Below are 12,900 nucleotides of genomic sequence, written 5' to 3'. Positions count from 1 at the left end.
CTCGCTCAGCCGCCGAAGGGCTACTAATGCAGTGGATGGCCGCTACCTACGGATTATGGCTCGGAGGAACCCTAAAGACAGCAATAATGCTTTTCGTGCAGCCACAGGACGTGGTGGTACGACTCAGACTGTGCGGAATAGGCTAGATGATGCTCAACTTCACTCCCGACGTCCATGGCGAGGTCCATCTTTGCGACCACAACACCATGCAGAGCGGCACAGATGGGCCCAACAACATGCCGAATTGACCGCTCAGGATTGGCATCACGTTCTCTTCACCGATGAGTGTCGCAAATGTCTTCAACCAGACAATCATCGGAGACTTGTTTGGAGGCAACCCGTTCAGGCTGAGTGCTTTAGACACAATGTTCAGCGAGTGCAACAACGCCCAGTTTCCTTGGTGTTTTGGGGTGGCATTATGTGGGGCCGACGTACGCCGCTGGTGGTAATGGAAGACGCCGTAACGGCTGTACGATACGTGAATGCCATCGTTCGTCCGATAGTGCGACCACATTTGCTGCACGTTGGCCAGGCATTCGTTTTGATGGACGACAATCCGGGCCTCCATCGTGCACATCTTGTGAATGACTTTCTTCAGGATAATGACATCGCTGGGACTAGAGAGGCCGGCATGTTGTCCAGACACGAAACCTATCGTACATTCCTTGGATAGATTGAAAAGGGCTGTTTATGGACTACGTGACTCACCAACCACTCTGACGGTTCTGCGCCGAATCGCCGTTGGGGAGTGGGACAATCTGGACCAACAGTGCCTTGATGAACTTGTGGATAGCATGCCACGACGAATACAGGTATGCACCAGTGCAATAGTACTGGGTATTAGAGGTACCGGTGTGTACAGCACCCCATACTTCTGAAGTTCTAGCTGTATGGTGGTAGAAAATGCAATGTGTGGTTTTCATGAGCAATAAAAAGGACGGAAATGATGTTTATGTTGATCTCTACTCCATTATTCTGTACATTTTCCGAAACTCTCGGAACCGAGGTGATGCAAAACTTTTTTTGACGTGTGTATTATTCTGTCTGAGTTCAGTAGAGAGGTGACAGCAGCGGAAACAGCCAGAAACATTTAAGCCATGTATGGGGATAGTGTCAATGGAAAGAGCACGGCATGAAAAGGGTTTTCTCGTTTTAATGACTGTCATTTTGATATTAGTGGCTCTCCACGTTCAGGAATAGCTTTGGGGATTGATGAAGATAGTCTAAACCCGTTAATCCATAACGATCCACGTCAGTGTACTCGAAAACTGGCAGATGTGTTGAACTGCGATCACTCCAGTATCGTGCGACATTTGCATGCAATGTGGAGGGTTCAAAAATCGCATCTATGGGTGACACATGCTCTAAGCCAAAATTACGAAACTCGGCGGGTGGAAATATGTGGATGTCCGCTTTCTCGTCAACGGCACCGACCATTTCTATCCTGCATCGTTATTGGTTACGACAAATGATGTCTTCATGCTAATATAAGGAAAGGAAAGGAACAGCTGAGTCGAAACAAAGCAACAGATCTCCGTACAAAGTACCGTGCAGCCACAAAAGATAATGTTATGCATCTGCTGGAACGGTGACGGTGTGGTGTACTAAGAATTTCTTCTCTAAGGTGTAACCATTACTGCTGACATTTACTGTCAACAACTGAGCATTCTGCTAGACCGACAAATACAATTTACAGGAGTTGGGTAGGGCAGTCATTCCACGCCCACCTTATTCACCTTATCTTGCGCCCTCAGATTTTCAACGTTTCCCCGCTCCAGCAAACAAGTTTCAAGGATGGGAATGCGCTTCTAAATGGCTCGACGAGTACTTCGCTTCAAAACCACGCGATTTCCACAGTCGCGGAATCGAAAAGTTACATATTACTGCCGACCAATGTCTCTGTTACTCTCTCTGTTGCGTTTATTAGACGTACAGGAAAAACGCTACGAACTTTTGCACCAACGAAATATTTTTATGATTCACGAATAAACAGTACATCCATAATACACATTTACAACAGAGAAAGTTAAAATCATAGTTAGTAAATGTGGCAGATTGCTTACAAAAGCACATAAACAACTACTTTGCCTGACAAAAAAGTGATGTATCCAAAAAGGCACGAGGGAACGAAATGGAATTCCACGGCGTGAGAGAGTTTGTGATGTTGTTTCGGTGATTACATAATCGAGACTCTTCCCCCAAACAACTCAACCCCCATCCCCTCCCACGTGCACCATGTCACCGAAAGTAACACCACTGTGAATCTCCAAAACATTGTGTAACGCATGTGCAACTGATATATGTAACGTAGCTACAGCCAATATTGCCTACAGTAATATTCAGTTTGATGGACACTCGTGAAAATGCGTTCTGAATGAGGCTGCCCTATAATATTGTCACCTATATGTTTAAAAATAAAAACTGTTGGCGAGATACGTCAGAAATATTCATTAAGAGAATAAGAAGTTGAAATTACCTGTCATAGAGCAGACATAACTGCAAAACGTATCAGTGTGGAGATGTTGAACATGTATAACACATTTAGAAAGAGTAGCTAGTTGAATTGAAAAACGTAATTATTCGTGTTATTACGATGGCAATAAAAACAGCAACAGAGTCTGGTAATCACCTCTGATGTGGGTTGCTAGCAGTACTGGTAACGAAATGCATTAAAGAAACGTATTAGACATGACATTCGGCACCAGTCGGTTACACTAATGAGAAGAATGCATAGCGCAAACTACTTTTGCATGCAGTTGAGGAAGCAATATGAAACAATACATAGAGATGACGTCATTTGCATGGTTACAGGGGAATCACCTAGGATAAAAGAAGCAGGGATGAACGAAGAAAGAGTGAGTTGGAGTCGGCAATTTTGTTTTACTTTGGAGAAAGTACGTAGCTGAAGAACAGGGAAACAATCCTGACGATGGACTAGAAAACATGGTCTGTTGCATTACGTGAAATATAAGAGAGCAACATTTTAAGTCAAAATACATCTTTAAAACTGGAATACTATAAACAGGTATTGTTCCCTCATTTCAGTGTTAGGATTAAATAATTGCACGTGTTTCTTATAAGATCTGCTTAATTTCTGTACAAGTATTAAGAAGACAGATACAATCACACAGTCTAAAATACCACAAAAATGCAATACTAGGACCCTTAATTTCTCAGAACAACTGGAGATATACCTCCACAAAATCAAAAAACCAGAATCTATGTTAAATGAACAAACAGATTTCGCAAGCTAGTTATTTCAGTAATTTTGAAGACCTATTTTAAAGTTATTCCCTTTGTATGTCAAGTGTTTAATAATGAGGTGTTTAATCGCACCATGTATAAAAACATCTGTGAAGCGTTTACAAACAAGTGTGTTTAACTGTGGCTCTTGAGTGAAGTGATATGTACGAACAGCATGGAAAAGAATGTGTGATGGTACTGAAACGTTAAAGACGCTTTTCTTGGATCATGTGGTAAATTTACACAGTTCATCTTTTCCACTATTCCGCACATATTTTCCGCTTTCGACTTGCTAAATTCATAATCTAAAATCAAACCTTTCCATGACAGGAATATGCATTTCATTTCATTCAAGGCAAGAAATAAAACATGTATTAAGACAAACTATATCTGAAGATGGACGCACAGGGCGAAATGCATCGCGTACGTAATAAAACACGAAAAGTTGTGACTGAAGGCGTTTTCTAATTCATACTTCCAGCGAATTAAGAAACTATGAAATAAAGTTAAGTTCGTGAGCTACATAATTTTGAGTCTTCTGCAGGCGTAAAGCAGTACCTGGGTCGTGGACTTAATATGTATCTTATAATGAAATAGTCGAAGTAGAGAGGATATAAAATGTAGACTGGCAATGGCAAGGAAATCGTTTCTGAAGAAGAGAAATTTGTTAACATCGAGTATAGATTTAAGTTTCAGGAAGTCGTTTTTGGAAGTATTTGTATGGAGTATAGCCATGTATGGAAGTGAAACATGGACGATAAATAGTTTGGACAAGAAGAGAATAGAAGCTTTCGAAATGTGTTGCTACAGAAGAATGTTGAAGATTAGATGGGTAGATCACATAACTAATGAGGAGGCATTGAACAGGATTGCGGAGAAGAGGAGTTTTTGGCACTACTTGACTAAAAGAAGGGACCGGTTGGTAGGACATGTTTTGAGGCATCAAGGCATCACAAATTTAGCATTGGAGGGCAGCGTGGAGGGTAAAAATCGTAGAGGGAGACCAAGAGCTGAATACACTAGGCAGATTCAGAAGGATGTAGGTTGCAGTAGGTACTGGGAGATGAAGAAGCTTGCACAGGATAGAGTAGCATGGAGAGATGCATCAAATCAGTCTCAGGACTGAAGACCACAACAACAGCGATGAAATAAAAGTAAAGAAGGGAAGGAAATCCACTAGCAAGCAGAGTGAACGTCTCGTCACTCTATCATTCTCTTTATGACCGCCTCGTCGTAGTTCGTCGGAGGTTGGCTAAGATATTATTATCACTCGGTCCACTAAATTAACGCGATACAGAAGACTCGTCTCACATGGGTTAGGCGTGCCGGTATACGACAGTGCAAACTTAAAAAGTTCTGAAAGGGAGTCTTGTATTTGCGATAGTTTTGCAGTTTGTGATGTTCTCGAGCAACACGGAATATAGAGTCCTCTACAATGGGTGATTTGTCAACTACGACGAAGTGTAGAAAATGTCCCATTAGTCACGTGCAGTTGTGCTTTGCAATTCGGTAACTATTCCAGGAAGGTTAAGGGGCGTCATTCACCTTTAGGGTGGTCGCAACGCTTCTGTTCAGTAAAGATAGCTTTTTAAGGATACATTTCCAGTTTCATTCTTTATTGCAACAAAAAAGTAGTCTGGTGAGTATAGCTTCGTGATACTGAATTGATACACTTATAGGCCAAGAGACTACCCTGTCCATTTTTACTAAAAATATGCATGAGACGAGATTACAGTAAGGAAATTTTTGTGCTGTCAGTATGCAAGGAATCGGGCTGTGGCGCCAGAGAGCGCTAATTCGTGTTGCCCTGTTTGAGTCGTCAGTCTTCTGACTAGTTTGATGCGACCCGATACGAATTACACACCTGCATCTACCGTTTCATCTCGGAGTATCGCTTTCAACCTACGTCCTCAATTATTTTCTCGTTGTTCCAACTCTGTCTTCCACTGTAGCTTTAATCTCTATACCTCCCTTTAGTACCATGAAGCTGACGACTCAGCACATATCCTACCGTCCTACGCGTTCTCGTTTTCAGTATTTTCCATATATCCCTTTCCTCGCAGATTCTTCGGAGAACGTCCTCATTCCTTACCTTATCAGTTCACCTAATTTTCGACATTTTTCTGCAGCAATAGATCTCAAATGCTTAGACTCTCTTCCGTTCCGATATCCCCACAGTCCATGACTCACTACCATACAATGCTGTGCCACAAACGCACATTCTCAGAAATTTCTTCCTCAAACATAGCCTCAAGTCTACTTCGTCGTCACCAATTTTGATATTAAGTCTCTCTCTGTCCTTGTTTCTGCTTCTCATTACTTTCGTATTTCTTCGATTTACTCTTAGTTCATATTCTGTAGTCATTAGATCGTTCATTCCATTCAAGAGATCCTGTAGTTCTTCTTCATCTTCACTTACGAAAGAAATGTCATAGGCCAATCTTATCGTTGATACCATTTCACCTTGAATTTTAATACCACTCTCGAACCTTCCTTCCATTTCCGTCATTGTCCTCCAAAATCTAAGTTGAACAATACTGGCGAAGGACAACGTCCCTGTCTTACACCATTTTTAATCCTGCACTTCGTTCTTGGTTTTCCAATCTTATTGTTTCGTCTTGATTCTTTTACGTGTTGTATATTAGTCGTCTTTTTCTATAGCTTACTCCCTACGTTTCTCAAAGTTTCGAACACCTCGAATGATTTGACACTGTCGAACGCTTTTTCCAGGTCGACAAATCCTATGAACGTGTCTTGATTTTTATTCAGTCTCGCTTCCATCATCAACAGCAACTTCAAAATTGCTTCCCTGGTTCCTTTATCTCTTCTAAAGCCAAACTCATCGCCATCTAACAGATGCTCAGTTTTATTTCCCATTCTTCTGTATATTACTTTTGGCAGAAACTTGAATGCTTGAGTTTGCTAAACTGATTGTGCAGTAATTCTCGTACTTCCCGGCTTTTGCTATCTTCAGAATAGCATGGACGCCGTTTTTTCCGCGATTGTGAAGGTATATCACGTATCTTACACACAAACCCGAATGTTGTTGTTGTTGTTGTTGTTGTCTTCAGTCCTGAGACTGGTTTGATGCAGCTCTCCATGCTACTCTATCCTGTGCAAGCTGCTTCATCTCCCAGTACCTACTGAAACCTACATCCTTCTGAATCTGCTTAGTGTACTCATCTCTCGGTCTCCCTCTACGATTTTTACCCTCCACGCTGCCCTCCAATGCTAAATTTGTGATCCCTTGATGCCTCAAAACATGTCCTACCAACCGATCCCTTCTTCTAGTCAAGTTGTGCCACAAACTTCTCTTCTCCCCAATCCTATTCAATACCTCCTCATTAGTTACGTGCTCTATCCACCTTATCTTCAGTATTCTTCTGTAGCACCACATTTCGAAAGCTTCTATTCTCTTCTTGTCCAAACTAGTTATCGTCCATGTTTCACTTCCATACATGGCTACACTCCAAACAAATACTTTCAGAAACGACTTCCTGATACATAAATCTATATTCGATGTTAACAAATTTCTCTTCTTCAGAAACGCTTTCCTTGCCATTGCCAGTCTACATTTTATATCCTCTCTACGTCTACCATCATCAGTTATTTTACTTCCTAAATAGCAAAACTCCTTTACTACTTGAAGTGTCTCATTTCCTAATCTAATTCCCTCAGCATCACCCGATTTAATTTGACTACATTCCATTATCCTCGTTTTGCTTTTGTTAATGTTCATCTTATATCCTCCTTTCAAGACACTGTCCAATCCGTTCAACTGCTCTTCCAAGTCCTTTGCCGTCTCTGACAGAATTACAATGTCATCGGCGAACCTCAAAGTTTTTACTTCGTCTCCATGAATTTTAATACCTACTCCAAATTTTTCTTTTGTTTCCTTTACTGCTTGCTCAATATACAGATTGAATAACATCGGGGAGAGGCTACAACCCTGTCTCACTCCTTTCCCAACCACTGCTTCCCTTTCATGCCCCTCGACTCTTATGACTGCCATCTGGTTTCTGTACAAATTATAAATAGCCTTTCGCTCCCTGTATTTTACCCCTGCCACCTTTAGAATTTGAAAAAGAGTATTCCAGTCAACATTGTCAAAAGCTTTCTCTAAGTCTACAAATGCTAGAAACGTAGGTTTGCCTTTTCTTAATCTTTCTTCTAAGATAAGTCGTAAGGTCAGTATTGCCTCACGTGTTCCAACATTTCGACGGAATCCAAACTGATCCTCCCCGAGGTCTGCATCTACCAGTTTTTCCATTCGTCTGTAAAGAATTCACGTTAGTATTTTGCAGCCGAATAGTCGTTTTTTTTGCCATTGCCTCCAATGATTTTAGAAATTCCGAGGAAAGTTATCTATCTCTTCTCCTTTATTTGTTCTACAGTCTTTCATAGCTCTTTTAAATTCTGATCTTCTTTGAATTCTCTTCTCTGTCGACTTCTGTTTCTTCTTCTGTCATGTTATCAGGCCCGCAATGTACTCTTTCCACCTTTCACCCGGTATACCAAATTATTATTCTGAGCAGGTGTTACCTAGGAGTTACACAGATTGAAATGCTACACAGTACTCAAACTCAAAAGTTACCGATTGTCAGTTGCTATAATTCAAAATAAAATTTTACTTATTAAACAGAGTGAAAATTAGAGAAAACTCTAGTGATACGTTTCTCTTTCTCTGCAAGTGAGCGACCGATAACAGTTTTGTGGTGCATGTTTTGTTAGACGTGACCAACGTTTGGTAGCGGGACGGCTACAGCCCATATCTCAAAGAGCCGTTCCAGTTCCTCGTTGACCTAACACCGCTGTGAGGTCGATTCAATGATTTCATCAATACACTGTACGCCTCATGAATAGATAACGAGTTTTAATAGGAGTAAAAGTCATGAAGAGATTTCACATGTGGCGCCGTGCGCCAGCTCGCTAATGGCAGTCTCATTCGAGTGGTGTACGAATGCGTTTCCTGCGGCCACTGTATTGACTCTGGTTCAGTGGCGTAGTTTCTCATCATAGACACGACATACACTCTGCCTGTAGGTAAGTGACGCTACCTAACCTACTGCATGCCTTCTTTGCCTCAGTCCAAGACTGCTCCTATTCTCGCAGAAAAAGGAAGGAACATTAATTAACATTTAACAGAAAAAGGAAGGAAAATTAGGGCTTACCGACCTGTCGACAGCAAGGTCATTAGAGACGGAGCACAAGCTAGAGATGGCGAATAAAGGTGAAGGAAATCTGCCGTACCGTTTTTTAAAGGTACCATCATAACCTTTATTTCAAGCGACTTAGAAAAATTACTGATAACGTCAGTCTTCATGGCCTGGTTAGGATGTGGTCTACAGTCCTTCCGAAATACAATTCCAGTGCTCTACCACTGCGATAGTCGTTTCTGTCTTTTACTCTACTGAAAGCTATCTTCTTAACCGTTCGTGTCTTGCCACTGCCCGGAACAAAATTTTTTGAAACTTTGTTTTAGAATATGCCATCTGTCACAAAATACTATTATCAATGTAATAAAAAATGTAGACCGCGTAAAATATTTTCTTTTAAAAAACAGTAACTGTATGTGAAGTCCTGAGGGTGATCAGATAATGGTCGAAACCTGTCCCCGGTTTTTAAAATATTGTTTGTGGTCTGGACTGTTTGTATTAAAATTTGTTCATGTGTCTCGGAAGGAAACGGATTAGTTAATATTAGAAAAGGAGACTGCAAAATCAATAGATTTCCGGTGTAAAGAGGTTCATCTTATACGCCAACACTCGTGGAATGCTTGCTGTACTCCATTCTTCAGAAAACGGTGATGCACTTACCAGGGAACTGAAATATTATGCAAAACATGAGGTGCTTCGAAGCGAGTGCCTCACTTGTCGAAACAGAGTCGTTAGATAGGTCAAGGAGTCACGATATGACCAGTGCTGTTTGTATACATGCGAAGCCACGTGCTTCCAAGAACGAACAACACAGCAAGCAGATAAATATGCTTAATGCCCCAAAATATGTCTGATATTCACTATTTGATAAACTTAGCAAACGGCTTTACATAAGCAGCTATAAAGGGGCGTAATATACCAGGAGTTCACAACATTCACAAAAACAAGTTTACCAAAGTTGTTTGCCCACATATAATTGAATGAGAGAGGGACTTGATGCTGTGAGTGCTCATGGATGAATTAAGTATGACTGGATACTGCTGTCTATGTGGATATATGATTTTCGACTGATCACGAAGGAAAACAAAGTGCCATTTTAAACCGAACATGCACACCTCATGAGAATTCACTTAGCTAAACATGACTCGTAAACATACTTGTTCTACAGGCATGTAGTCAGATTGTAGGCGGTTCGTTATTTAGTTTACAAATTGAAACGCTTGGTAGTCTTGTGCAATTTTTGCATACCGCAACCTTTTACAGGAACCAAAGAACTATATATGCGAACAGTAATAGAGAGATGGAGAACGCGCTATTCGTAGTGCTCTGTCCACAGGTCCACCACTCACCTCGCCAAAACCGAAATAAAATGCTCTATCAAAGAATAATGCAAAGGAGTCAGGAACGACCGTGCTTTAACTGATCATTATGTCGTAGCTAAATTTCACACACATAAGTATCAGTTTTACAAACACGATTTTGCAGTGTCTATGTAACAACACAGGCACTGCAATATTGTATTTATGCGCCGATACCAGGCAGTGACTTTCAATTGATATGTCCTCCTCCGTATGGAAATTACATAATGTGAGTACATCGGAGGTTGTGACGCAGGAACTGTGACATACAGCAGTTTGGGACTGGCCGTGGGTCTTGCACGGGTAGCCAAAGCGCTTGCCGGCAGAAGGTCAACGTGTTCGGTCAGAGGACAGACTGAAGTATTCAGCGATGAACTTGAAAGGGCGTCCTGTGACGCCACTGCATACCAAATGCCAATAACAGTGTCGAACCAAATAAAGAAGAAAGGATAAAAGCCATTGAGGCTACCGTTTGTGTAAAGCGGGACATCCAAGTTCGAGTCCTGTTCAGCCAAAAATTTTCACGATCGTCATTCCCTTACACAGATGGAGATTGTTCGTATTCGCAACTGCGAACACATCTCGTGTAGTTTCGTAAATCATTAAGACTTGTCTTATCGCACTGAGAACTCGACACAGTTCAGAAACGATTTATACTTTTTGTTCCTAATTACGTAAAGTTTTTTGCTTGCCTTAAAAGTAGAGAATAATTGAAGTCAATAGCCACGTGGTTTTCTCTAATACAGGGCGGCACACAAAAACAGAACGCCGCGAACGAAACACGGATTTAAAAATAAATTCTTAATATAAGTTAAGTTCACTTTTACACAATTTCACGAGATATAAGTGATATATCATTCGACCGAAACACACTAACGTCCGTCATCGTTAAAGCCATTCGAAGCTTAAGCGGTTACTGTCCTGGACAAAATCACGGCACATTCTTATAGCGGAGCATAACACATTTCCATATGAATGACAACTATCGAATAATTTTCAGGTGCAGACAACTCGTTCTTTAAATACGCTCGGTGCAAACGGCGAACGATGCAATCGCTCCGAAATCGCTTCCAACTTAGACAACAGCTCCTATCAACACTTTCTATGACTACAAAATTATTTATATTGTGGTTAGTTGAAGAACTATAACAATCACAATTTTTCTGTTAGTAAATTTGTACTATATTTATGTTCTATGAAATCCTAAGCTCGATAACTCTTAAATTTAGAACAAAAGAATTTTTCAAATAGAACCGAAGGTGGATGTTGGCCTCCGATCTGTCTCCCTTTTATTTTATTTAAGTTTGTAAAATTACAATGTTATCTAAACCTTGGTACAGCTTCACTACTACATATAATAAATATATTGCTGATGTCTTGGCATTGTATCATAAAGACGAAGGTTACTTAATCTAACTCGTTTGACAAATTTCGGAAACGAAAATAGTTTTCTCGTAATAATTCAAAAAGTAGAGGAGGTAGCTCCATGAAAACTTCTATCATTTTTTTTGTAATAAAGTTAACCTAATTCTAGGAGTAAAACTCTCTAATATTGTGCACGTCTAAAATTTCGTAAAAGCGGAATAAATCAAAAAGTAAAAGAGGTAGCTCTATGGAAACTTCTACACCTGTTCTAATGATAAACTGCATCTAATTTCAAAAGTAGAACTTTCTATATTTAATATTACGCTGCCTCTTAACATTTTACAAAAGGTGTATTTTGAAGTAACTACACTGAAGATCCAAAGAAACTGGTATACCTGTCTAATATCGTGTAGGACCCCCGCGAGCACGCAGAAGTGCCACAACACGACATGGCATGGACTCAACTAATATCTGAGGTAGTGGTAGAGGTAATTGACACCATGAATCGTGCAGGGCTGTCCGTAAATCCGTAAGAGTACGAAGTGGTGGAGATCTCTTCTGATCAGCACGTTGCAAGGCATCCCAGATATGCTCAACAATGTTCAAGTCTGGGGAGTTACGTAACCAGCGGTAGTGTTTAAAATCGAAAGAGTGTTCCTGGAGCCACTCTGTAGCAATTCAGGACATGTGGGTGTCGCGTTGTCCTTCTGGAATTGCTAGAGTCCGTCGGAATGCACAATGGGCATGAATGGATGCAGGTGATCAGAGAGGATGCTTATGTACGTGTCACTTGTCAGAGTCACTTGTCAGAGTCATATCTACACGTATCAGCGGTCCCATATCATTCCAACTACACACCTCCACACCTTTACTGAGCCCCCACCAGCTTGAACAGCCCCTGTTGACATGCAGGGTCCATGGATTCATGAGGTTGTCTCCATACCCGTACACATCCAATACAATTTGAAACGAGACTCATCTGACCAGACAACGTGTTTCCAGTCATCAAGGGTCCTATGTCGGCGTTGACGCCCCCAGGCGAAGTGTAAAGCTTTGTGTCGTGCAATCATCAACTCCACACGAGCGGGCCTCCGGCTGCGAAAGGCCATATCGATGATGTTTCGTTGAATGGTTTGCTCGCTGACACTTGTTGGCCCAGCACTGAAATCAGCAGCAATTTGCGAAAAGGTTGCCCTTCTGTCACTTTGAACGATTCTCTTCAATCGTCGTTGGTCCCATTCTTGCAGGATATTTTTCCAATCGCAGCGATGTCGGAGATTCGTGTTTTAGTAGAGTCCTTATTTTCACGGAACACTCGTGAAATGGTAGTACGGGAAAATTACTTCATCGCTACCTCCGAGATGCTGTGTTCCATCGCTCGTGAACAGACTATAACACCACGTTCAAACTCACTTAGATCTTGGTAAATTGCCGTTGTAGCAGCAGTAACAGATCTAATAACTGCGCCAGACACTTGTTGTCTTATATAGGCTTTACCTACCGAGGTGCCATATTCTGCTGTTTACATATCTTTGAATTTGGAATGACTATAACAGTTTCCTTGTCACTTAAGTGTGATTAGCTAATAATGTTGAGATTCACAATATTTAACATCTTTATAGTCTTACATAATATGACCAGGTCTTGAACAATATTTAAACATTTAATTTCACATAAGTACGAGTGTATCGTGTAATCTTTTCGTTAGCAGCTCACATCGTGTTCTAAGCACTGTTGTCTCGACCTTGTCCGTGCGACGAGGAAAAATCAATACTTCA

General features: G+C 41.1%; 1 protein-coding gene across 2 annotated transcripts in view; it reads left to right on the top strand.

The window, feature by feature from the left end:
• Positions 1-12,900, top strand: part of LOC126284272 (alpha-tocopherol transfer protein-like) — a 121,209-nt gene that overhangs the window by 27,116 nt on the left and 81,193 nt on the right. The window contains exon 1 of one of the 2 annotated variants that reach the window (XM_049983088.1): positions 8,198-8,286. The exons of the other annotated variant lie outside the window; for it this stretch is intronic. The gene's annotated coding sequence lies outside the window, so the exon portion shown is untranslated. Of the gene's footprint in view, positions 1-8,197; positions 8,287-12,900 lie in introns of those variants that run through there. 2 annotated transcript variants of the gene reach the window in all.

Source organism: Schistocerca gregaria, chromosome 8, assembly GCF_023897955.1.
Source record: "Schistocerca gregaria isolate iqSchGreg1 chromosome 8, iqSchGreg1.2, whole genome shotgun sequence".
In the NCBI taxonomy this organism is placed as follows: Eukaryota; Metazoa; Arthropoda; class Insecta; order Orthoptera; family Acrididae; genus Schistocerca; species Schistocerca gregaria.
This window is presented reverse-complemented; position numbering and strand designations above follow the sequence as displayed.